The sequence below is a fragment of the Triticum urartu genome, chromosome 3A (assembly GCF_056163025.1).
Source record: "Triticum urartu cultivar PI428250 chromosome 3A, HENAU_Tu73, whole genome shotgun sequence".
Taxonomy (NCBI): Eukaryota; Viridiplantae; Streptophyta; class Magnoliopsida; order Poales; family Poaceae; genus Triticum; species Triticum urartu.
The window spans coordinates 15940328-15966095 of NC_141875.1; the positions used below are offsets into that span (position 1 = coordinate 15940328).

General features: G+C 44.7%; 2 pseudogenes; one reads left to right on the plus strand and one right to left on the minus strand.

Annotated features, from left to right (window-relative positions):
* Window positions 1–5849: 5849 nt before the first annotated feature.
* LOC147977856 (uncharacterized) lies at window positions 5850–20113 on the minus strand (annotated as a pseudogene).
* A 1314-nt stretch (window positions 20114–21427) lies between these two features.
* Window positions 21428–23387, plus strand: LOC147977857 (putative E3 ubiquitin-protein ligase SINA-like 6; annotated as a pseudogene).
* Window positions 23388–25768: the final 2381 nt, after the last annotated feature.

Consider the following 25768-nt stretch of genomic DNA (forward strand, 5'->3'; position numbering starts at 1 on the left):
TTTGAAGGGGGGGGGTTGGGGGGTTTTGGGGGGTTAATTTGGGTGTTTCATATATTGTGTTAGCTAGCTATAATTAATAGAGAGAAGTGTCCTCTCTTATGTCCGTGCTTGGTCGACGCTACGTACTATACATACGTATAGAGAGGACTACACACGCTAGCTAGCTAGTAAGCAAATGAAGGAAACAGAAGATCGTCATGAACATATATGCATACAGAGAGAAGTGATATCGACCACCTCTCCTTCTCCGAGAGATTGGTCGAACAACAAGTTCTCGTATATCTATCCGACACTACCGGCTACATATATACAATAATTATCTCTTACAAATATAATCATACGGACTCAGGGTCCACATAGTATTCTCCGTCTTCAGGGATCACGTGGTCAAAAAAGAATGCCGCCAATTCCTCTTGAATTGCTCGCATGCGAGCTGGTGCTAGGAGTTCATCCCACTTCCGAAACATCTAATTTAAAGAAGGGGGTCAATACATATATATATATATGAATCAATGAAACTCAACACAAATGATGGTAATAAAATAAAATTGTGAATGTTGTTATTTACGTACTTCATATTGTTCGTCAGTGTAGCCCCGCTCACAGGTCGTGTGGCAGATGGACTCGCAAACGTAGTATCCACAGAAATCATTCCCTTGTTCCTGCCACAACCACTTTACAAGAAATAGAGGTCAATCAAACTGATAAGCAAGAATGCCAAATGGTATTGATGAAACTAGCGCTTGAATGACTAGTAGATGCGCGGAACATGCTACTATAGTACTTACTTTCGGGTGTCTAAATTGCAGCTCCTTCGGCAGTCCCGGAGCTTTTCTGGTGAATTTTCTCCAAACCCTGCCGGACAAAGAAAACAATTACTTGATATATCAGGAAATGAACAAAGTTGCTGATATGGTGAATAATGATCGATTTAACTTACTTCTCGAGTATTTGAGTCATGTCTGCATAGTCTTGGGGATCTTTTCGTCTTGAGTCTAAGACGGTTACTAGTCCCTGCTCAAGCTTAATCTCTAGGAGAATATAGTGGAAACTTCACACGCATGCATAACTCATCAATTACATTACTATAACCTTGACTAATATATAAGGGAAACCGAATACGCACAAGACAGTAACACTCACTTGAAGTTGTAAGGAAAGAGTATTATATCTTTGTTTTCATTTATTACCAACGATCGTAGCAAGTTGGCCTCGGTAGCTGCGGCATGAAATTTAACCTGAGTTGCATCTATGAGATATGTGTTAATGAACCCAATATCACCGACTTGTCTTTTCTTCAATTCGGCGATCTTCAATCTGCATAATATAGTGAGGATGATTATAAATACATGCAATGAAAGAGCTGAGCTATATAGAGAGACTTAATGATAGAAGTAGTACTACTTATAGACAGTAGCAGGCGACCGTTGTTTTATCGAGGGCCAATTGATTGAAAAACTGATAGAACTCCTCAAATGGAACAGGCAACAGTTCAATTCCAACGAGGTCATGCTCCTTTTTAACTTTCACATACAAAGTACTCCTCCCCCAGAGTCTCTGTAGATTTTCAAGTACCAATCATGCAATCTTCGCATCATCATTGATAGAGATCTTTCATCTTTGACGAGAGGCTTCCCGTACTGGTATCTTTGTATCTGCACCTCCATGGGTTCATAATGTACATCGTCGGGCAAGTAGTCTGTAAGATTGCTATAACCGGACACCATCCTCGGATCATTAGCGACGTTGTGGCTAGGCACCTTGAGCGGGGGGCACGATTGCTTCGCTTGTTCGCCGAGCTGGGCAATTTGTTTCCCATCTCGTCGTTCTTTCATCCTTTGATCACTGGCAGTACTTCCCGACCGCTCCGCTTCGGCAAATTCCTTTCCAATAATGCGCTCATAGTTTCCTTTCGGCGGAGACTTGGGTGGTTTTGTCAGGGCAGCCAGAGTGCGCTTCGCTTTCACCGGATCTACCTTCTTCTCCGGAAGTGGATGTCTCTTTGCTTTCAATCCTTGAAACCAGTCATCCACTTCGGTTCGTGCGATCTTGGCGTTCTCCTCCGGGGTCCTCTCGTATGGTAACTTCTCTGGAGTCTTCAGAGAAGGACCGAATATGTATGTCCTCCCGCCTCTGGCTGTACTGCTAGACGCCGGCCGAGCAGACGGAGCGGTTGTCTTCTTTACTTGCTTACGAGGCGGAGGAGAAGGACTACGACGCGCCGGAGCAGCCAGAGCGGCGGCAGGTCTCTTTCGCCCTTGCTGACGAGGCGGAGAAGGAGGAGGCTGGCTGCTCGGGCGCGTCGGCGCAGGCGGAGAAGGAGGCGGAGTGCTGCCACGCGCTGGAGAAGGAGCCGGTCGAGTTCCCTGATCGTCACTCGCCGGAGAAGGAGGCGGAGTGCCCTGACTCGCCGGAGGAGGAGGCGGTGGAGGAGGCGGAGTGCCCTGACTTGCCGGAGGAGAAGGAGGAGGCGGAGGCGTCCAGTTCGGAAGGTTGATGAGCTCCTTCCGCCATAGGCATGGAGTCTTCAGAGCAGACCCCAGCCTAGTCTCCCCTTCACCGGTAGGGTGGTCAAGCTGGAGGTCCTCAAATCCCTCCGTTATTTCATCCACCATCACCCTAGCATATCCTTCTAGAATCGGCCGGCAGTGAAAAGTTGCGTCGGGTTCAGTAGGATAAACAGAGCCAACAGCCGCCTTGACCTTCAAATTCATCCATTGCATCATAAGGTGGCAATTTTGAGACTCCGTGATAGCATCCACGGGATAGCTGGCAGGAGCCGTCAAGGCATGCTCCGGCTGAAGCAGCTCGGTGGAAGCCACGCTACTTCTCCGCTGAGATGGCGGGGTAGCTTCGGGGGAAGCTTCGGCAGTACGTTTGCTGCGATTTGCTTCTCGTTCCTCTATCGCTTGTACCCTTGCTTGCAGCGCCTGCATTTGGGTCTGCTGCACTTTTTTCCTCCTCTCATGGGATTTGTAACCGCCAGCGTCCGGAAACCCAACCTTCCACGTAATGGAGCCTAGCGTGCCTCGTGTCCGTCCAGGGTGCTCAGGATTCCCGAGGGCCATTGTTAGCTCGTCGTTCTCTATGTCTGGAAAGAACGTCCCTTGCTGCGCTGCTTTGATATACTGCTGAAGCTTCCTGACTGGTATGTCCAGTTGATCGTTCGTCCAAATGCACTTCCCTGTTACAGGGTCCAAGGTTCCGCCAGCCCCGAAGAACCAAGTCCGGCAACGGTCTGGCCAGTTAATTTTCTCTGGTTTGATCCCTTTATCAATCAGATCATTCTCAGTCTTGGCCCACTTAGGCTAGGCTACTAGGTAGCCACCTGACCCCGTGCGATGGTGATGCTTCTTCTTCGCAGCATTTTGCTTGTTTGTCACCGACATCTTCTTACTCTTTTCCGATGTCTTGTGGGCCACAAATGCGGGCCAGTGATCTCTGATCTTCTCATATCTGCCCTTGAATTCTGGTGTCTCATTATTTTCGACAAACTTATTCAGCTCTTTCTTCCACCTCTTGAATAGTTCTGCCATCCTCTTAAGAGCAAAAGACTTGATTAATTGCTCTTTAACTGGCTTCTCTGGATTATCCTCTGGCGGTAGGGTGAAATTTGACTTCAGCTCAGTCCAAAGATCATTTTTCTGCATATCATTGACATAAGACACCTCAGGGTCTTCTGTAGCCGGCTTAAACCATTGCTAGATGCTGATCGGGATCTTGTCCCTAACCAAAACCCCGCACTGAGCAACAAATGCGCTCTTTGCCCGGAGGGGTTCAATCGGTTGGCCATCGGGCGCGATTGCTATGATCTCAAACTTTTCATCCGAGCTCAACTTTTTCTTCGGGCCTTGTCTCTTTACCGAAGTTGTGCTTGATCCGGAGGGCTAGAAACAAGAACAAAGACTTAATTAATATGTGTACATACCAAAACAATGAATGCATCAATTAGCAAGTCAGAAGAAGCTTAACTAATATATATACCTGGCCGGACTCGGTTCGGTCACCGGAGACGTCATCACGGTCTCCTTCTTGCACCGGCATTGGGTCACCGGAGCCGTCCTCATGTTCTTCTTCTTGCACTGGCATTAGGTCACCGTAGCCAGCTTCTTCACCCTCTCCTTCCAGACCATCGGTGTCGTTGAGAAACAACGAGACGACATCACTTCCTTCTGCGATTATGTCCCTCAACAACGCTTCTTTTGCTTCGTCTCGGGCGGTGTCCATAGTTTCTACAAATATTTACAACATGGCAATTATTATTCCAACATGACAGATGGATATATTAGTGGCAAACGTAGAACTAGCTACCTAATCATAGTAAGGAATCATATATATTAATTAGTGGCCTCGACACTGCTTCTCTAGGGTTTGGGGTGGCCTCGACAACGCTTCAAGGATAAAAAAAGAAGAGGAAGAAGAAGAAAAAAAGAGGAGCTCTTTTTTTTCTTCTTCCTCTTTTTTTATCGGGAACGAGGGTCGTCGAGGGTCACCGAGCGATAGAGGAAACCCTAAATAGAAAGTATCGTGGGTGTGAGATACATGTGGCCGTCGGTGTCGGACACTACATCCACGTCCACAAGTGACGTGGGCGTCGAAGCCGGCGCCACTTGTGGGACGTGGATGTAGTGTCCGACACCGACGGTACATGTATCTCACACCGACGATACTTTCTATTTAGGGTTTCTCCTCTACCGCTCGGCGACCCTCGACGACCCTCGTTCCCGATAAAAAAAAGAGGAAGAAGAAGAAAAAAAAAGAGGAGAAGAAAGAATAGAGGAGAAGAAGATCTCCTCTATTCTTTCTTCTCCTCTTTTTTTTCTTCTTCCTCTTCTTTTTTTATCCTCTTCTTTCTCTCATGTTCGAGAGGACCGCCGAGGGGTCGGGAGGTTGCCTAGTGTCAAAGGATTCAACAAAACCATGTCTTCATCATTAGGCGAAAGTAACAGGTGCATGATGGTACGAAGCTCTCCAAAGTTATTTTGGAACGGAGTCCCAGATAAGATAATTCGCTTTTTGGTACAAAGTTCAGCAAGAACCTTCCAAATATCGTTATTTGGAAGGCCTTTGCTGAAATTCATACAAAAAGGCAAATTATCCTATCCGGGACACCATTTCAAAATAACTTTGGAGGACTTCGTCATGCCCTGGTTACTTCCGGCTAATGATGAGGCCATGGATTTCTTCAATACTTTGATACTAGGAAACCTCTCTCGACCCCTCGGCGATCCTCGACCCCTCGAACCCTCGACGACCCTAGAACCCTTGACCCCTAGACGACCCTTGATCCCTCGACCCTATAGAACCCTCGAAGAAAGGAATAGCTAGAGGAGAAGATTGAAGAAAAAAAAGAAGAAAAAAAGAGGAGAAGAAGAAAGGAATAGTGGAGAAGAAGAGAAAATAGAATATTCTATTTTCTCTTCTTCTCCACTATTCATTTCTTCTTCTCCTCTTCTTTTCCTTCTTTTTTCTTCTTCTTATTTATTTCTCCTCTTCTTTTCCTCTCCTCTTCTTCTTTCTTTCCTCTTCTTATTTTCTTTTTTCCTATCCTTCTTTTTCTAAAATTGTAACTTTTGCATATATAAAACTTTTCTAAAATTGTAACTTTCTATATATGAACAAAAAACTTTCTATGAACAAAAAAACATTTTTAACATATATATTTAGCAAATTCTAGCCACATACATCACATACACATATACATTATAGCCACATACACATATACATCACATATGAACAAAAAAATAAACTAATAAAAATAAAAAAAACATATTGCAACATATGAACAAAAACATATAGCCACATACATACACATACATCATATATATATATATATATATGAAAAAAAATTAAGGCAGGGGCGCGGGAGTGGTGGCGCCGGCGGGGCAGAGGGGCATGGCGGCAGCGGTGGCGTCGGCGGGGCAGGGCAGGGCAGGGGCGCGGGGGGCGGCGTCGGCCTGACAGGGCAGTGGCGGCTGCGCGGCGCGCGGCGCCAGCGCAGGGCAGGGGCGACGCACGGCAGCCGCGCAGGGCTGGGGCGGCGGCGCGGCGGCCACACAGGACAGGGGCGCAGGGGGCGCGGGACGGGAGGTGCTGTGCTCACAGGGGGCGGCGGCGACGGCGAAGGCGATCAGCCTGACGGCGTCGGTGGCGGCAGTGACGGCGAAGGCGAGCAGCCTGACGGCGTCGGTGGCGATGGCGATGAGGAGGAGCAGGGGCGTCGGGCGGCGACGGCGACGAGGAGGAGCAGGGGGCGTCGGGGGAGAAGTGGGTGATTTGGTCGAAAACTGCTAAGTGTTGTATATATAGCAAGAGCATTGGTCCCGGTTGGTGCCACGAACCGTGACCAATGCCCCTCTTTAGTCCCGGTTGGTGCCACCAACCGGGACCAAAGGCCAATTTTCAGCAGCCCAAAGGGCGGGAAGCGGCAGTCACGGTTCGTAGCACCAACCGTGACCAATGCCCCCTTTAGTCCCGGTTGGTGCCACAAACCAGGACCAAAGGCCTTGTGCTGCCCCGCGTCCAAATATTTAGTCCCATCTCGCTAGTTGAGAGGGAGCCGCACCTGTTTATAAGATGCGGTGCGCCTGCCCTCTCGAGCTCCTCTCTAAAGCAGGCTTTCGGGCCTAACCGTGCAATCTGTGCCTGTGAGCCTACTGGGCCTCCCGCGGGCCTGAATCCTGGCCCATGGTAGGGTTTCTAGTCGTATTCAGGCCGTGGGTGCCCAGTAGGTGGCACTTTTTTTGTTTTTTTTGTTTCTACTTACAACAAAATACTTATTGTTGCTTCCAGTTTTTTTGTTTTGTTTCTGTATTATTTATTTTCTTTTGTTTTTTGCTTTTTTTTAATTTTTTTTGCTTTTAGTTTTAGAAAAATTATAAACTTTCTGTTAGTGCCATTAGTTTTCAAATTTGAAAACACTTTTTTTTGTTTTCTTTGTTGCTTTATTTATTTTATTTTGTTTCTACTTACAACAAAATACTTATTGTTGCTATTTTATTTTTTTTTCAGTTTTTTTGTTTTGTTTTCTGTATTATTTATTTTCTTTTGTTTTTGCTTTATTTTTTAATTCTATTTGCTTTTAGGTTAGCAAAATTATAAACTTTCTGTTGCTTTATTTATTTTATTTTATTTCTACTTACAACAAAATACTTATTGTTGCTATTTTTTTCCAGTTTTTTTGTTTTGTTTTCTGCATTATTTATTTTCTTTTGTTTTTTGATTTATTTTTTTATTCTTTTTGCTTTTAGTTTTAGAAAAATTATGAACTTTCTGTTAGTGCCATTATAAACTTTTTGCTTTTAATTTGAATTCTTTGAAAATTGTTTGAATCACAAGTTTGTGATTAACTTAGTAAAAAAATGAGAATAGATGTGCTTATAGAGAAAATCAACCTAAATTCCTAGTAAATTTCTATGAATTTTAAAGAAATTCACTATGAATTTAGGTTAAACTTTTCTCTATTAGGGCATCTATTTTCACTTTGAGAGGAGCTCAACAAGGCAGAGAGGGAAGGGCTTATAAACCGGTGTGAGCCCCCTTCGGTTGGCGAGGTGGGACTAAACTCTGCCCGCAACGAGGACCAACCCTTTAGTCCCGGTTTGGGGCACAAACCGGGACTAATGGTCATGGGCCAGGGGCGAGGAGCAAAATTATAAACTTTCTGTTAGTGCCATTACTTTTAGAAAGTTGAAAGTTGAAAGTTGGCATGGGCCAGGGACTAATGGTCATGGTATTACGAGGGCCGAACCATAAGACATGAAAGCATTTCAAATGAACTCTGAAAAAGTTGAAAGTTGGGATGGTATCATAATTTCACCCACATAGCATGTGCATGTACAAAACGGACAATGGTAGCATGTTCGTGTGTTACAAAGTTGGCATGGTATCATCATAATAGTTGCGGGAGAAAGTCTTCACTTTTTCTTCGCTTGTGTCATTTGCTTATTGCGCCGTAACCATGGATAATCTTCATTGTTTATCAGGATGCTTGGGTCAGCCTTGACATTCAAGGGAGGAATTTCATGAAACTTTTCATAATCTTCAGACATGTCTGTCTTGCCGTCCACTCCCAGGATGTCCCTTTCTCCTGAAAGAACTATGCGGCACTTTGGCTTATCGTATGATGTATTCGCTTCCTTATCTTTTCTTTTTCTCGGTTTGGTAGACATGTCCTTCACATAGATAACCTGTGCCACATCATTGGCTAGGACGAACGGTTCGTCAGTGTACCCAAGATTTTTCAGATCCACTGTTGTCATTCCGTACTATGGGTCTACCTGTACCCCCCCGCCTAACAGATTGACCCATTTGCACTTAAACAAAGGGACCTTAAAATCAGGTCCGTAGTCAAGTTCCCATATGTCCACTATGTAACCATAATATGTGTCCTTTCCGCTCTCGGTTGCTGCATCAAAGCGGACACCATTGTTTTGGTTGGTGCTCTTTTGATCTTGGGCGATCGTGTAAAATGTATTCCCATTTATCTCATATCCTTTGTAAGTCAATATAGTCAAAGATGCCCCCCTGGACAACAAGTACAACTCATCACAAACAGTGTTGTCACCTCTGAGACGTGTTTCCAACCAACTGCTAAAAGTCCTGATGTGTTCGCATGTAATCCAGTCGTCGCACTGCTCCGGGTGTTTGGAGCGCATACTGTTCTTGTGTTCATCGACATACGGGGTCACCAAGGTAAAGTTCTGTAGAACCGTGTAGTGTGCTTGAGACCAAGAATATCCGTCCGTGCATATTATTGAGTCTCTTCCAAGAGTGCCTTTTCCAGTCAGTCTCCCCTCATACCGCGATTTAGGGAGACCTATCTTCTTAAGGCCAGGAATGAAGTCAACACAAAACCCGATAACATCCTCTGTTTGATGGCCCATGGAGATGCTTCCTTCTGGCCTAGCGCGGTTACGGATATATTTCTTTAGGACTCCCATGAACCTCTCAAAGGGGAACATATTGTGTAGAAATACGGGCCCCAGGATGACAATCTCGTCGACTAGATGAACTAGGACGTGAGTCATGATATTGAAGAAGGATGGTGGGAACACCAGCTCGAAACTGACAAGACATTACGCCACATCACTCCTTAGCCTTGGTACGATTTCCGGATCTATCACCTTCTGAGAGATTGCATTGAGGAATGCACATAGCTTCACAATGGCTAATCGGACGTTTTCCGGTAGAAGCCCCCTCAATGCAACCAGAAGCAGTTGCGTCATAATCACATGGCAGTCATGAGACTTTAGGTTCTGAAACTTTTTCTCTGGCATATTTATTATTCCCTTTATATTCGACGAGAAGCCAGTCGTGACCTTCATACTGAGCAGGCATTCAAAGAAGATTTCTTTCTCTTCTTTCGTAAGAGCGTAGCTGGCAGGACCTTTATACTGCTTTGGAGGCATGCCATCTTTTTCGTGCAAACGTTGCAGGTCCTCCCATGCCTCAGGTGTATCTTTTGTCTTCCCATACACGCCCAAGAAGCCTAGCAGGTTCACGCAAAGGTTCTTCGTCACGTGCATCACGTCGATTGAGGAGCGGACCTCTAGGTCTTTCCAGTAGGGTAGGTCCCAAAATATAGATTTCTTCTTCCACATGGGTGCGTGTCCCTCAGCGTCATTCGGAACAGCTAGTCCACCGGGACCCTTTCCAAAGATTACGTAGTGTAAATCATTGACCATAGCAAGCACGTGATCATCGGTGCGCATGGCGGGCTTCTTCCGGTGATCTGCCTCGCCTTTGAAATGCTTTCCTTTCTTTCGACATCGATGGTTGGTCGGAAGAAATCGACGATGGCCTAGGTACACATTCTTCCTGCATTTGTCCAGGTATATACTTTTAGTGTCATCTAAACAGTGCATGCATGCGTGGTATCCTTTGTTTGTCTATCCTGAAAGGTTACTGAGAGCGGGCCAATCGTTGATGGTCACGAACAGCAACGCCTTAAGATTAAATTCCTCCTGTCTGTGCTCATTACACGTACGTACACCGTTTCCATTCCACAGTTGTAAAAGTTCTTCAACTAATGGCCTTAGGTACACATCAATTTCGTTGCCGGGTTGCTTAGGGCCTTGGATGAGAACTGGCATCATAATGAACTTCCGTTTCATGCACATCCAAGGACGAAGGTTATACATACATAGAGTCACGGGCCAGGTGCTGTGATTGCTGCTCTGCTCCCCGAAAGGATTAATGCCATCCGCGCTTAAAGCAAACCATACATTCCTTGGGTCCTTTGCAAACTCATCCCAGTACTTTCTCTCGATTTTTCTCCACTGCGACCCGTCAGCGGGTGCTCTCAACTTCCCATCTTTCTTTTGGTTCTCACTGTGCCATCGCATCAACTTGGCATGCTCTTCGTTTCTGAACAGACGTTTCAACCGTGGTATTATAGGAGCATACCACATCACCTTCGCAGGAACCCTCTTCCTGGGGGGCTCGCCGTCAACATCACCAGTGTCATTTCGTCTGATCTTATACCGTAATGCACCGCATACCGGGCATGCGTTCAGATCCTTGTATGCACCGCGGTAGAGGATGCAGTCATTAGGGCATGCATGTATCTTCTCCACTTCCAATCCTAGAGGGCATACGACCTTCTTTGTTGCGTATGTACTGTCGGGCAATTCGTTATCCTTTGGAAGCTTCTTCTTCAATATTTTCAGTAGCTTCTCAAATCCTTTGTCAGCCACAGCATTCTCTGCCTTCCACTGCAGAAATTCCAGTACGGTACCGAGCTTTGTGTTGCCATCTTCGCAATTGGGGTATAACCCTTTTTTTTATCCTCTAACATGCGATCGAACTTCAGCTTCTCCTTTTGACTTTCGCATTGCGTCCTTGCATCGACAATGACCTGGCGGAGATCATCATCATCGGGCACATCATCTGGTTCCTCTTGATCTTCAGCAGCTTCACCCGTTGCAGCATCATTGGGCACATCGTCTGGTTCCTCTTGATCTTCACCAGCTCCCCTCGTTGCAGCATCACCGTATTCAGGGGGCACATAGTTGTCATCGTACTCTTCTTCTTCGCCGTCTTCCATCATAACCCCTATTTCTCCGTGCCTCGTCCAAACATTATAGTGTGGCATGAAACCCTTGTAAAGCAGGTGGGAGTGAAGGATTTTCCGGTTAGAGTAAGACCTCGTATTCCCACATTCAGTGCATGGACAACACATAAAACCATTCTGCTTGTTTGCCTCAGCCGCATCGAGAAACTCATGCACGCCCTTAATGTACTCGCGGGTGTGTCTGTCACCGTACATCCATTGTCGGTTCATCTACGTGCATTATATATAATTAAGTGTCTTAATAGAAGTTCATCATCACATTAAAACCAAAGTGCATACATAGTTCTCATCTAACAACATATAGCTCTCCAGAAGTAAGAATATTTTTCCTTTCAGAAAGAAGATAAGAACAAGAGGCTCACCACGGTGGTGCCGGCGATGAGCTCGGCGCAGGTGATCGACGGCGGTGAAGATGGGGACGGGGCGTGACGGACCGCTAAACCTAGACAAATATTATGGAAAATGGAGCTTGGAGGTCGAGCTTGGAGAGGAGAAAGCTTAAGTAGTGTGGCTCAGGCATTCCATTGAACACCTTGTGTGCATAGGAGGTGAGCTAGAGCACCACCAAGCCCTCTCCCCCTCGGTCAGAGAAAAACAGAGCACTGGGGTGCTCTGCTCGCGAGCGAGGGGTATATATAGGCACCTCATTGGTCCCGGTTGGTGACATGAGCCGGGACTAAAGGGGAGCCTTTGGTCCCGGTTCAAGACACCAACCGGGACCAATGGTGGTGGGCCAGGAGCGAGGCCCATTGGTCCTGGTTCATCCCACCAACCGGGACTAAAAGGTCCAGATGAACCGGGACCAATGTCCCACGTGGCCCGGCCGGCCCCCTGGGCTCACGAACCGGGACCAATGCCCACATTGGTCCCGGTTCTGGACTAAACCGGGACTAATGGGCTGACCCGGCCTGGACCAAAGCCCTGTTTTCTACTAGTGTCCCGCTACGACTGCCGGGGGGGGGGGGGAGATGTTAGAGATATATTTGGGTTACTTGTATTTGGTAGTCTAGGTTTTGTAATCCATCTCCTACCTATGAAGGTGCAAGGTTCAATGCGGACTTATAGTTCTTCAGGGCTTTCACTGTTTCTAGTTCTGGTGAACTGCATTCTGCTTTAGACTTTAGTGTACGTCAGTTCATGCTTCAATATGCGAGCTTTAAGGGGGAGAAGGAACGGTTTCCTGGTTCGGGAGTTGCCGGACTAGATGCTTGACGTTGTGGAAATTATGAAATCATATCTAAAATGCATGTGCATTTCTAAATGAGCATTTTGTTTTGCTGAAAGATGAAACCTCTGTTGTTTGATGCTCGGAAGTTTCTGTCATTGGCCAAACTGCTCATGGGAACATAAATCTAGGACTTTAGTGCATTTTTACACTCAAAGATCGAGCTATATGTAAGTATATTGCAAGGTAAAGCTTAATAGTGTGTCATTGTTTTGTCCTTAACCACCGATCCGTAATAAGTTTCACAGTTTTGAGTTACTCCCTCCATGACAGTTTAAAGGGCGCACCTCACATCTCTCTGGGCCCAAGGTTGCTAGCGATTGGCAGGAATAACTAATGCACTAGAGCTGTCGTAGTTAAGGATATGCGCCTAATTAATCGCCAAACAAACGCATAGTAACCTCCCCGTCCAGTAAAAGAAGGAAACCATCGCATGCATTGGTGGAGTAATTTCAGTTCACACCATGCATGCGCACCAGGAAGGCAAGAAGAAGGAGCTACTTCCTCCCAAAACGATGCAGTTAATAGGCTAATTAATGACCCGCGCCCTATTTCCCTCTAATTGTGAAAAATTCTGGTTTTGAAGATACGCCCTTTAAACTGTGATGGAGGGAGTAAGGTTGAACTAACCTTGGTTCAAAACCGTGACACTTATTTTGGATTGTAGGGAGTACCTATTAAACTTTGAAACCATAAGATATATTATACTTGCTTATTTTCAAATTTTGTTACTTGGATACAATGTCGTATTTTTTGTTCCTTAGTGTTTAAAGATGAAAATTGTAACCAGTCGTTTAGGGTTCTCTCGCCTCCTGCCGATCTGCCTCCTCTCATTTGGCCTTAGGCCAATGGAGGCGTGGTGGATCTCGACTCTTGCTGGCTGTAAGGCTCATACTTCCTTTTTAGGTGTTTTTTAGTATGCTTAGGGTTTGTGTCCTGTTTAGGAAGGCAAGGCGGCGGCTCCTCAAAGGTGGAATAAGGTTCTCCCCGCATAGCCCCATCCCGGTGGTGCATCTCGCATCGTCGGAGGGCGTGTGGAGGTGTGTCTCTAGCTGATCTCGTGGGATTCGTTCGATATTTTACGTTGGTGTATCCGAATGGATCCGATATTCGTTCATATTTATTCGTGTGTCTACATGTTGGCCCTTCCGATCTGTGCTTCTCATCATCAGTGGTACATGGGGCCTTAGAGCATCTCCGGCCACGCCCCCAACAGCCCCCAGGCCATTTTTGAGCGCCGGCGCCGATTTTTCGGCCCAGTCGGGCCTCAGGAGCCCTTTTTCGCTGTTTGGGCTGAAACTGGCATCGGCCGAACCCGACGCATTGAGGGCGAACGGGAATGGGCCCGCTGAGTCAACGACACGTCACTTCGTCGTCCTCATCGTCTCGGTTCCCGCGGGAATCAATGCCAAGGCTGTCGCGCTGCTGTGCTGCCGCGCCGGTCAGTCTTCCATTGATGCCTCACGGGCGGTGCAGTGAAGACGCCGCGACGCATGTCCCGCCCGCTCCCGCAACGCGGCACTCGTCGGCCAGCTTCTCACCGCCCCGCTTCGCCGGGACGCGGGGTGGCGGCGGCGGGTCGGTGGCGACGACGACGGCGGCATCGACTACACCCAGTTCTACAGGCTCCTCGGCACGTAGAAGGTGGGCGACGACAGTGATGTAGGCTAGGCGTAGTTTGTTTTCTGTTTTTTTGTAAAAAATTGAATGAAATCGCCGAGTTTGTACCGTGTTTGTACAAATTTGAATCAAATCGCCGAGTTTGCGCGCCGATTTGGGGGCGACCTGAGGGCGGCGACTTTGAACACAATCGCCACCATGCCTAGATTAAACACCGGTTTGGCGTCCTGGGGGCCGAACGGCTGGAGATGCTCTTAGACTAGCCACAATGGATAGTAACATATGTGTGTTAACATGCAACACTTCATTTATTAGGCTATAGACTCATTTTGTCTTGATATGTGTGATGTTACTCATACTACTAGTAACTAGCTATGTTACCACATGCCTCTCTTTTTTCATTTATTGTTTGCCACATCATCTATTTTATCTAGATATATGTGATGTTACTATCTATGTTACTTTCATTGGGGTAGTCTTAGCACAACGATTTGTTGATTGTCTACTACAATAAGGTTTGTTCTGTTCTAGTGAAGGAGGGGCAATGATGGTGGCACACGTTTGACTTGCTTTAATGTTTGTAGTCGTCGCTAGGTGTTTACGAATCTAAATGTTTTTTTGTTACGTTTGGTGTTCTTTGTACCACCTTGATTAAGGACCCTGATAAGTGCTACACACGTGACACGAACAAATGACAACCTAAACATTTTTTATGGCAAATTTAGTGACGTGAACGTGGCAACTTTTAGTTGGCAGCTTTCTTTTCGAATGGCAAATTTCAGTTTTTTTGGGTTTGTTTTTCTTTTTAATGGCAACTTTAGCTTAAAAAACGTCAGTGCAAGAGTGCCACATAGTGTGCCACTTATCATCATCATCTGGGTAGATTATTAAAAGTTTATAAAAAAAGTACCGGATTGCACGCCCTCGGAGTAGATTACATGCATGCTATCAAACGGGCGGCCAAGGGCACAGTCAACAAGAGGTAATATCACTGGTAGTCACTAAATTTGTGTTGGATGTGCAGTTTAGTGCTACAACTTTAAAAATAAGCATTTCCGATCAGTTAACTTGCGTTTAGGTTCATATACGGTCACTCTCGTTGACTGCCCGCGTATTTGCCGATGACATGGCATGCCACACAAGCAGAGGCCCACTATCAGTGACACATGCCGTTTCAAGCAGTCGCATGCGTGGTGTTTTTGCACAGACCTCCCTGCACTTATTTTCTTTTGCACAAAAATGTCCTTGCTGACAGTGGCCCCACCAAAACCCGGTCACCAGCGTGTTTATATAGCGTGCGTCGAGGGCGGGAAATAACACTGTGGCGAGCGGGCTAATGGCGGGAAATGGCTTTGGAAGAAGTACTGGATGACGGGAATGAGCTTGCGAAAGCGGGAGTAGTCACGGGTGTCACTGGCGCGTATCTCTTACATCTGTCAGACGTATGGGCGGCGGAGCAAAGGAAAGAGATGGTACAAATAGTTGGTACAAAAGACTTGAGTACACGTAACAGAACAAATTAGTCTCACTGCCCGAGTGGCTAGATGGTGTGGGTTGTTGCTAGCACGGTCTGGGTTTGAATCCCAGGCCACTCATTTTTTTGGTTTATGACTGTGAACATATCTGCAGAATGTATTTGAGCATAAAAATGTCAGTAAAACAATGAAAAAAGCAGGCCACTTTTTTGGGCATATGACAGTAAGCATATGTGCAGACTCAGTTTAGCTTATGGCTATGAACATATCTGCAGAATGTATTTGAGCATAAAAATCTCAGTAAAACAATTCAAAAAGCAGGCCACAGACCACTTTTTTGGGCATATGACAGTAAGCATATGTGCAGACTCAGTTTAGCTTATGGCTATGAACATATCTGCAGAATGTATTTGAGCATAAAAATCTCAGTAAAACAATTCAAAAAGCAGGCCACTTTTTTGGGCATATAACAGAAAACATATGTGCAGACTCAATTTAGCTTATGGCTGTGAACATATCTGCAGAATGTATTTGAGCATAAAAATCTCAGTAAAACAATTCAAAAAGCAGGCCACTCTTTTTGGGCATATGACAGAAAACATATGTGCAGACTGATTTTGGGCATATGACAGTAAACATATGTGCAAACTGATTTTGGGCATATGACAGTAAACATATGTCATAGCTCCAAACTGGGAGAAGTAGCGAACAAAATCCATACTAAACAGGGAAATTAGTACTGACAAAAGCATGATTCATTTGTCATGTAAACCTAAGCAGAACAAGGTCTTTTTTCCTGATTTACCCCAACAAAAGGAGCAGTTCATTCATGAACTATTCTACACAAAAGTTCATTCATGAACTTCATCACTTGGTCATCCAACTACAGAGATAGGAAATCATGCATGTCCTGAGGCCAGCCATCTCCAAACATGCCATCTTGGGGTGCATTTTGGCTCACAAGTACCTCTTCTTCTCCCTGCATAAAAAGTGGCAGTTGCTGGCTGCTTTGTCCATCATTTCCAAAAAGCAAGTTGTAGAATCCTGGAGCAGCAGCCCTTGCTCCTCTGGGAGGATTACTTCCACTTGGGTAATTGCCACCTCTAGTTGCACTTGGAGCAGTTCCTCCCCTTGTTGCATTGCTTACTATTCTGCCTCCCTTTGTTGCATTGCTTGCACTTCTTCCTCCCCTTCTTGCATTGGTACCACTTCTACCACCCCTTGTTGCATTTCTTGCACTTCTTCCTCCTCTTGTTGCATTGCTTCCACTTGTTCCTCCTCTCACCCTGCCCCTGGACATGGCTGTTGTCACCTGCCTATAGGGATTGTGTCCCTAGCATTAGCAATAAAGCTAGACTCAGGCAGGGGACCAAAGTCCATAGGTGCAGGGTATGTAAATTTTTCCTGCCAATATAGTTAACAGATAACATATCATATGAGCAATTGTTAATTCAGAAAAATATATATTCCAAAAAGAACCAACATTGCATATTTTACCCTTTCCTGCATCTTGTAAACCATACAATCTGGAGTTTGTGTTGGATCAAACTGTGGGTAAACTCTGTGTGGCATAATGTTCTACAGAAGTACAAGTAATATATCAATGCACAGAAGTACAAGTAATATATCAATGTACAAGAAAAGATGTAAGAAACTTATAGCAATTATGCTTGGATCATCGTATTCTTCTTCTGATTCCCCAGGTGCTTCCTCGGTAGGTGGTTGATTCACGTGTTTGTAATGCCCTTTCTTGTTATGATCAGCGCCCCCACAAACAGAGCAATGCATGCTAACACCATGCTTGGTCAACTTCCTAACTCCTTTCTTATCCTTCTTCTCCTCTGGATCTTTTTTCCTACTTTTCTTGGGCCTGCCCATTACTTTGGTGTATATGGGTGGAAAAACAGGATTGCCATGCATCTTTTCCCATTCCTCTGGATCCCTCATTGGCCTCATATTGAAGCCATAACACTTCTTGTACTCCTCAACAGTGTAGCATGAATGGACCATGCTCTCAGGCTCAATTCTCTCATGCCTAAAACAAGCAATTGCATGATGACAAGGTATACCAGACAATTCCCACCTTTTGCAGTTACAGCTCAACATGTTCAGATCAACAATATAAGTGTTGTTTAATGAGATAACCTGGAATACACCTCTTACTCCCTCACCCTGCAATTTTTTGCCCACTCAACATACTTGTCCAGCTTCTTCTGTATCTTGGGGAAAAGCCTGCCTGTCCACTTTTCTGCCTCCCTTTGCTTACCAACCATCCTATTTGAAATCTTCCAGAAGATGTAATCCAGCATTGATTTAATTGGCAACTCTCTACCATCCAAAATGTAGCTGCAAATTTGCACAAATATGTGTTCACACAATCAATGAAAGCAAATGCAACAGAAATCAAGCAATACATCATACTTGCAAACAATGAAACTAACCTGTTAAACACCTCACACATGTTATTCAGCAATATATCACACTTGCAGAAAGGGTCAAAGAAAGCTTTGATCCAAGTTCTTGGGGACAAGTTCTCAACCCAATTGAATGCTGCAAAGCTGTGATCTCTCATCTTATCCATGTTTCTGGTGTAGGCAGCTTCATTAGTGGATCTTGCTATGGCCCAGAGGTCATTCTTCAGTTGTTCACCCTTGTGTACTTTGTGGAAATTTTGGTAAATGTGCCTAACACAGTTCCTATGTTCTGAATCAGGGAAAACTTTCTTCACAGCATTCGTCAAACCCTACAACAACATAAACATCACTTAACATATAATGATATTCTGTCGAGCTATCGAGCTAAAATCGAGCGAGCCAACATTGGCTCAAGATCGGCTTGTTTCTTGGTCGAGCTACATAAAGTGTTCAAACTCAGCTCGTTTCTTTTCGAGTCGATCTCGAGCGGTTCACGAGCCTCGAGCTTTTCTTGCATCCTAGTTCCAGAACTTTGGAATAGAACATTTTACAAATAAAAGAACAAAAAAACTATGACTCACCTTCTGTCTGTCACTCATAATGGTGAATGTTGATGTATTGATTATATTCAGGTCATCCTTCAAAGAGGCTAGAAACCACTCCCAACTGTGTGTTGACTCCACTTCACATATGCCAAATGCTATAGGGAAGATACAATCATTTGGATCAATCCCAACTACTGTCAATATATTCCCCTTATATCTTGTTTTGATGTGACAACCATCAAGGAAAATTATTGGTCTGCAGCCCTTCAAAAAACCCCTCTTACATGCATCATAAGACCAGTACAATGTTGAGAAGTGGTCCTTTGTGACCTTGGCCTTGTCATCAAACACTTCCTTTGTGCACAAGAAAAATAGACTCCCTGGATTGCTCCTTCTCAACTCCTGCCCATAGTCCCATAAAGTGTTGTATTGATCATCATCTTCTCCCCTGATTTCTTTAACGGCTGCTCTTCTTGCCCTTCCCAACTTACTCCTGTGAGAAACTAAGTTAAATTCTTGTTCCACCTTCTCTGAAAATTTCAGTAAGGGCATTTTCTCATTGCCTCTGAACTCTTCTCTGAACTGTTTAGTAAGAAAGGGAGCAGTAAGCACTTTCAGATCCCAAGCTTTGGTGCAAGTATGTTTGTCAGTATACTTCTTGATCTGAATGCTGCTGGATCTGTTGTCCTTGCCTGCCTTCAAGTACCAAGTACAATCATCCTTGCATACTGCCTCTAATGACCTGTTAGTATTCCTGAGCTTCCTCACCTTCACTCTATTTCTGACACTGTATGCATTGAGAGCATGTCTCAGCTCTATCATGTCTGCAAATACCATACCTAGCTTAAACACCGGTGCATTCAGGTCTGTGGTAGGGTTGAAACACTGAATTTATGCTTCAACTTCTCTTTCTCTTCTCTTGACATATTCAAATGACTGTCCTCCAGTGCATCTTCTGGGAGTTCTGCTTCATAGTCAGAAAATTCAGTCTTCTCTCTGTGGTCATCTACATTTTTGTCAACATGTGCATCAAACAGGTCATCGTCACCATCTTGCACATCAAAGTCACTCTCATAAAAATCCTCATCTGTTAACTCATCTTGAACATCACCCTCTTCTTCACTGCTCTGACCATGCTCCTCTCCTTGCTTTTCCTCCACTGCAGCTGTAAACCCAGAACTAGATCCTTCACCATATGACATCCTCCTCTTTGTTTTCCTTGATACATTCTGTCTTGGACTCTTTCCTTTCGCTGAGCAGCTAACATTTTCTTTTCCATTGGGTTTTGTGGGAGTAATGACCTTAGGCAGTTCTGTCACTCCAGTAATCAAAACATCATCATCTGATGACTGCAAAGTTTCACCATCATCTACTACAAGCAGTAGGTTCTTGTGCTCTGTTGTTGCAATAATCATAAGAACAATATCTGCATCACATTGCATAAGCTTAAGCCCATCAGCAACGGTCTTCCCTGGTTGGCACCAATACACATCTAATTTGGAGGCTTCCATGTCATGTCCCAGTTGTGAAAGAAAATCCTTGATCCATAACATTGACCATGTGTCACTCTCACACATGTCAAACCAGTCAACCTCATAATCCATGTAAGTCTTGTTGCTCTCACTCCCACAGAACAAACCCTTGTGGTGGATCTGAACACTAAACAAGCCATCAAAATCACCTGCATTGTGAAAATAAAAAAATTCAGTAAGTAGGGTACGTCGAATTTACTGAAGAAAAATTCAGTTAACAAGTAAATAAGTACAACACAAGTTCAACAGCTAATTATCCATTACAGTACACATTTTGAGTACATTTTCAGTACACGCATTCAGCAGCTAATTATCCATTACAGTACCAATAGAGCACACAATCTTAAAAAAAACAGAGTACACGCATTCAATGTCAAAAAAATTCAGTTAACTGCATGCAGTTTCTGAAATTCAGAGTACACACATTTAGTGTCAAAAAATTCAGTTAACTGCATGCAGTTTCTGAAATTCAGAGTAAACACATTTAGTGTCAAAAATTTCAGTAACTGCATGCACTTTCTGAAATTCAGAAGTTCAGTTAACTTCTTGCCCTTCCCAGTACAAACATCAGACAGTTTTCAACTATATAATCTAACCAAACAGGGGACCTAGACCTTCCCGAACCCTAGTTCGATTTGCAAACAGCGGGCCTGGACCTTCAAAATCCAATCCGTCCTTTCAAGATCGGTTAAGAACAGCGCGTCCATACGAGAAACTATCAAAGATAATGGCCATAACACATGAACCCTAGATACGCGAAACGGGGCAGGAAGAAGACGACCAGGAGCAGATGAGAGAAACTAGACGGAGGAGAGCAGGGAGGGGTGGGGGTGGGGGGGGGGGGCAGACGTACCATACGACGGTGCAGCTTCGCCCGGACGTCGACGACGCGGTTCATTCATCGCCTCTGACGACGGACGCCGTCAAGCACCGCCTCCTCCGCCTCCGCCTCTGTTTGATCGGGAAACGAAGCGGTGGGGAGTTAGAATGAATGGCCAGAGATATTGGGGTACCGCTCCGCAAATATGCACGGTTGGCTTGCTCCCGCCCTTGCAGGGACATTTTTGCGCAAAAGAAAATAAGTGCAGGGGGTCTGTACAAAAACACCACGCACGTGACTCCTTGAAACGGCCTGTGTCACTGACAGTGGGCCTCTGCTTGCGTGGCATGCCATGTCATCGGCGAATACGTGGGCAGTCAACGAGAGTGACCGTATATGAACCTAAACACAAGTTAACTGACCAAAAATCCGTATTTTTAAAGTTATAGCACTAAACTGCACATCCAACGCAAGTTTAGTGACTAACAGTGATATTACATCCAGTCAACAACGACCTCAACCTGGTTTTCTCTCCAACCTTACGTGGAAGCGAACCAGTTTCCTCCTCGGCACCATTCCCCAATTATCATCTCGGAATGCGGATGGGCTCTCGTCTCTTCAGCTTCCACGCCACATCTGATCTGCCTATAAATAATTAGGTTCCGAACCACGGCAGTACTATCCCACAAGCTTAGTGAGAGGAGAAGCGAGTTTTGGCGGCGATGGATGGTGGCACCTCGAGCAAGAGACGAGTAGAAGCCCCAAGAGAAGGACATAATGTCAGCATGGGGATGGACGCCCTCGACTGCCCCGTCTGCTTTCATCCCCTCAGGCCTCCTATATACCAGGTACATACATGTGCATATATTTTACCTGTCTCTCAAAGTTCAGATGAAATATAAAAATTATGGTTAAATAACCGTTGGATATAATGCTACTACTTACTAAAAACAGTTTCTTGTGAAAGCACGGAATGGAGTAGCTATAGTCGCTGAAATTTGGTTTTTGTAGAGAATTTGTTAGGACACTGATAGTTTGATCCTAGTCCACATCTGTTCCCTAGTAGGCTGATATATATTCCTCTGCAAACAAATTTAAGATGTTTTAGATCACTAAAGTAGTGATCTTAAACGTCTTATATTTAGTACGTGTATATATATCTCTAATAGGAGTAGCAATGTGTTTGCTCTGCCCCCCTTCGGAGTTGTATACCGAACTACTGATGACAATTTCAAACTTTCAGACTAGCATGTTGCATGTACCAACACTAATCCCTACATGAATGGTTGCAGAATTTTGTGTGCTACTGACTTATCATGTTGCTCTGTAGTAATTTAACTTGAATTTCTGTTTAAAAAGTTTCTCTCACATGAGGACCCGGCTAATCCTTCCTGTTTGTTCCACAGTGTTCTGTGGGGCACTTCATATGCTCATCTTGCCGTCCGAAGCTCGGGCGCAACAAGTGCCACTTATGCTCTGCTGAAACTACCTTCCAGCGCTGTTTAGGGATGGAACGTCTCATGGAGTCGGTCAAGGTTCCTTGCTCCAATGCCAAATATGGATGCGCTGAGAAGCTCACTTACTACCAGAAAGATGAACATGAAAAGGAATGCCCGGACGCTCACCTCTTTCTCGATTGTCCGTTGGCTAAGATTCTGTGGCGATCGATTCATATTGTGTTTAATATTAATCAGCCCACCTCTATCAACATGTTATTTGGAACATGGCTTGATGGGGTTGATTCTGATACTGCAAGACACATTCGGGTTGGCGTTTGTGCTTTATTTTGGGCAGTATGGAATTGCAGAAATGATTTAGTCTTTAACAGATCAACAAACATTCACTTTTTGCAGGTTATCTTCAGGGCCACGGCGTTCATCCGTATGTGGTCGCTACTCACTCCAACGGAGGCCAGGGAGCGTTTGGTTACTGCGTCTACCCGATGGGAGATGGTAACTCGGGATATTTTCAACCGGTTTGGATGGTGGTCATGTAATAGGATAGGCATGTAGTGCTCCTATTGTATTTTGCCAGCCGGTTGTGATTTTGGGTCTTACCTCTTTTGAACTTTTGTTTATGTTTGCACTACAACCTTTCGAGACTTTGTTACTGGATTATCCTTTTAATAATATGAGCCGTATGCATCTTTCTGATGCAGAGGCTGGGATACATCCCCTTTTCGAAAAAAAAATGTTTCTGCCCAGAGTCCAGCTGCAGCTTTGCAGGGGCAACAGATGCCCTCCTTGACCATTTCTCCTCCCAGCACAAGTGGCCGTCTACAACCATCAAATACTCTGAAGATGTAATGTTCCGCCTAGAACCAGGCTTACACTTCCTTCCTGCGTAGCAAAGACAGACAAATTTTCCTTCGCAACGTGGTACTAGAGCCAGTTGGGCATGCCATCTCTGTCGTCAGCATAGAACCTAAACCTACAAACTCCAAGTTCATGTGTAATATGTCCTATGGTTCCTCTATCTCTGACAGTCTATTTTCAGAGCTCAACTTACTTACGAAGCTCATCGTTGTCTGATGGGCTACCCAAGGGATATAATTTAATTGTGCCCAAGGATGAGATAGCTGATGATGGAAAGGCTACCTTTCTTACGTTCTCCATTGTTGATCCTAATCCTAAAGTAAAGGCGCGTGAGCCCATATGTCTGAAACCAGTACGCGGTGTATGATTGAAGTGGCAAGGTTCAGCGTGGACCTTCGTGGCCTTCACTGTCTGCGTTTCACGACTTGTATATGCTAAGAGGCTTTATGATCCCAGACTCTGCTTCGTAGTTGTTTCGATGAAGTGCACTCTGTTTTGGTGTTCCAGTTCATGTAAGGAATGTTTTCCTGATTTGGGAGGCGCCGGATCATATGTTCGATGCTGTGAAAATTGTGACACCACCGTCCACCATGAAACCGCGTCTGAAGTACTAAGTGACCATTTGGTTCTGTTGGCTGATCCAATCTTTGTTATTTGCTGCTTTAAAGTCGTGCCATGGACCAAACTGCTCAGGGAACATAAATTGCTGTGTCCAGTTGAAACGAGTGAAATGGGTTACATTGATCATGTAAGTGTACTTAGGCATACATTTTAAATGCTCATTGTTGGATACGCTGTCATCTTTTTGGTTGGTGTTCAAAGATAAAACTTGTCAATTTTTTGAACCAAATTTTATGTTAAATTCATATAAAAGAAGAGTAGTTGAATAATGAGTTTGTCTGAAATACACAATCAATTTGAGTGTATGCTGTGGCAATCTTAGAAACATAAAACACAAATAAGATTTGATTGGAAAATTTGAACTAACTTCCAAGTAGATTCTTTGCCAGAAATAGCAAAAAAGGCTCAAATTATGAAAAGGAAAAAATTATCCAACCCCCCCCCCCCCCCCCCCCCCCCCCCGCTTTCTTCAGCACGTACTCCAAAGTCGGGTCAGCAGTCCCCTCTCACTTGGGAAATTTAAATATTTCATGCTGATCATCTAGCTTTGCAACATTGGCACCTTTAAGATAGACTTCTGAGGAGGAGTTGTCGTCGGTTGGCAAGAGTTCCTCTAAACTATTGGCTGACAGGCGAACGCTGCGGTGCTATGCGGTAGCTATTTATCAAGATGTCCATTTTCAGAGAGGATGTGCATGTGCTTTTTCATTAGAGAAAATAATTGTGTTACATTCATGCCAAGTAGTGATATTGCTGTAGATATCTCTTTTCCCATTCAACCATAGCACCACAAAGAACTTTATACCGCGAACCAACCTGTGGTTGGGTGGTTAGGAGGACAATGGCAACTCCAGCCCACCGAGGTGCTCATAAGGGTAGAGTGTACGTGTGTGCATTCATAGGATGAGTGTATGCACGCATATATGAGTGTTTGCGTCTGTACTGTGTTAAAAAAACTTTCTACCGGTTCCGCCACCTAGCGCCAGCGGAACCCGTCATCATTCACCTTTTTGGTGACTTGGATTTAGAGAACTTCCATTGGCTCAACCATGTTGATATTGCTCTTCTGCCCAAGAAAGATGAGGCTATCAAAAAGGGCATTGTTCATGTGTTTTGGGCCCGGAGAATGCCAGGTTTAATCAGAAACTTCGATGTTCTAAAAAAAGTCAGAAACTTTGCCCGTCGTCTCTAGAAAAAGAAAAAGGCAGCCTTGCTTTTCATGATGGGCATTCGCAAGGCTTTTGATTCAGTTAGATGAGACTACATCTTTGATCTCCTGTAGAGAAGGGGGTTCCCGAGTCGGTTTAGGGATTGGATGGCCGGCTTGCTAAGATCTCGAGAGAGAATTGCAATGTTAATTGAGAAACTGTCTGCCACCCCACCCACCTTGGGGTCTCATTGTGACCCATCTCAAAAAATTCACGAGGGCATTGCGGTTGCGTTGGCCATGGCTTGAGTGGACCGACCCGAGCAAGTCGTGGGTTGGCATGGGTAACCTTTGTGATGTCGCGGACACGAAGCTCTTCTTCACCTGTACCCGCATCACCATCGACAGTGAGACCGAAAGACATTGCACCCCTCCAAGAGGAAGAAGTGGATGGTTCGCCAGGCCTTTGTTGAGAATGCGTGGACCTCGAGCCTTTATTCAAGTACGTTGAGCTTTGGATGAATGTGGAGATTTTTCCTTCTAGCCTATATTCAAGTACATTGAGCTTTGGACCTCGCAAAAAAGTAGGAACATTCTCGCATATATGTCCAGATCAAAGATGAATGTGGAGGATGCCATTTCTTGGAAGTTCACACAAGTGGTATCTACTCGGCCAAGTCGGTGAACAAGGCACAATTCCACGGTGCCACACTAACATAAATCTTAATATGTGAAATAAGTCTACCGGACAAAGTGAAATTCATTCTTACAAATAACTGAATCTGTTTTCTGGAAGACAAATCAGTTTTTGGAATTACCAAAATCGATTTTATCGAAACATGTGAATTAGTTTTATTTTAAATGAGTAAAAATAGATTTTTAATTAATTGAAATATGGTTTTTTAAAGAGTTGAAATCAAGTTTGTAGAACTATTGAGATCAATTTATTGAAATGCATGCACTTATAGTTTTTAAAAAAT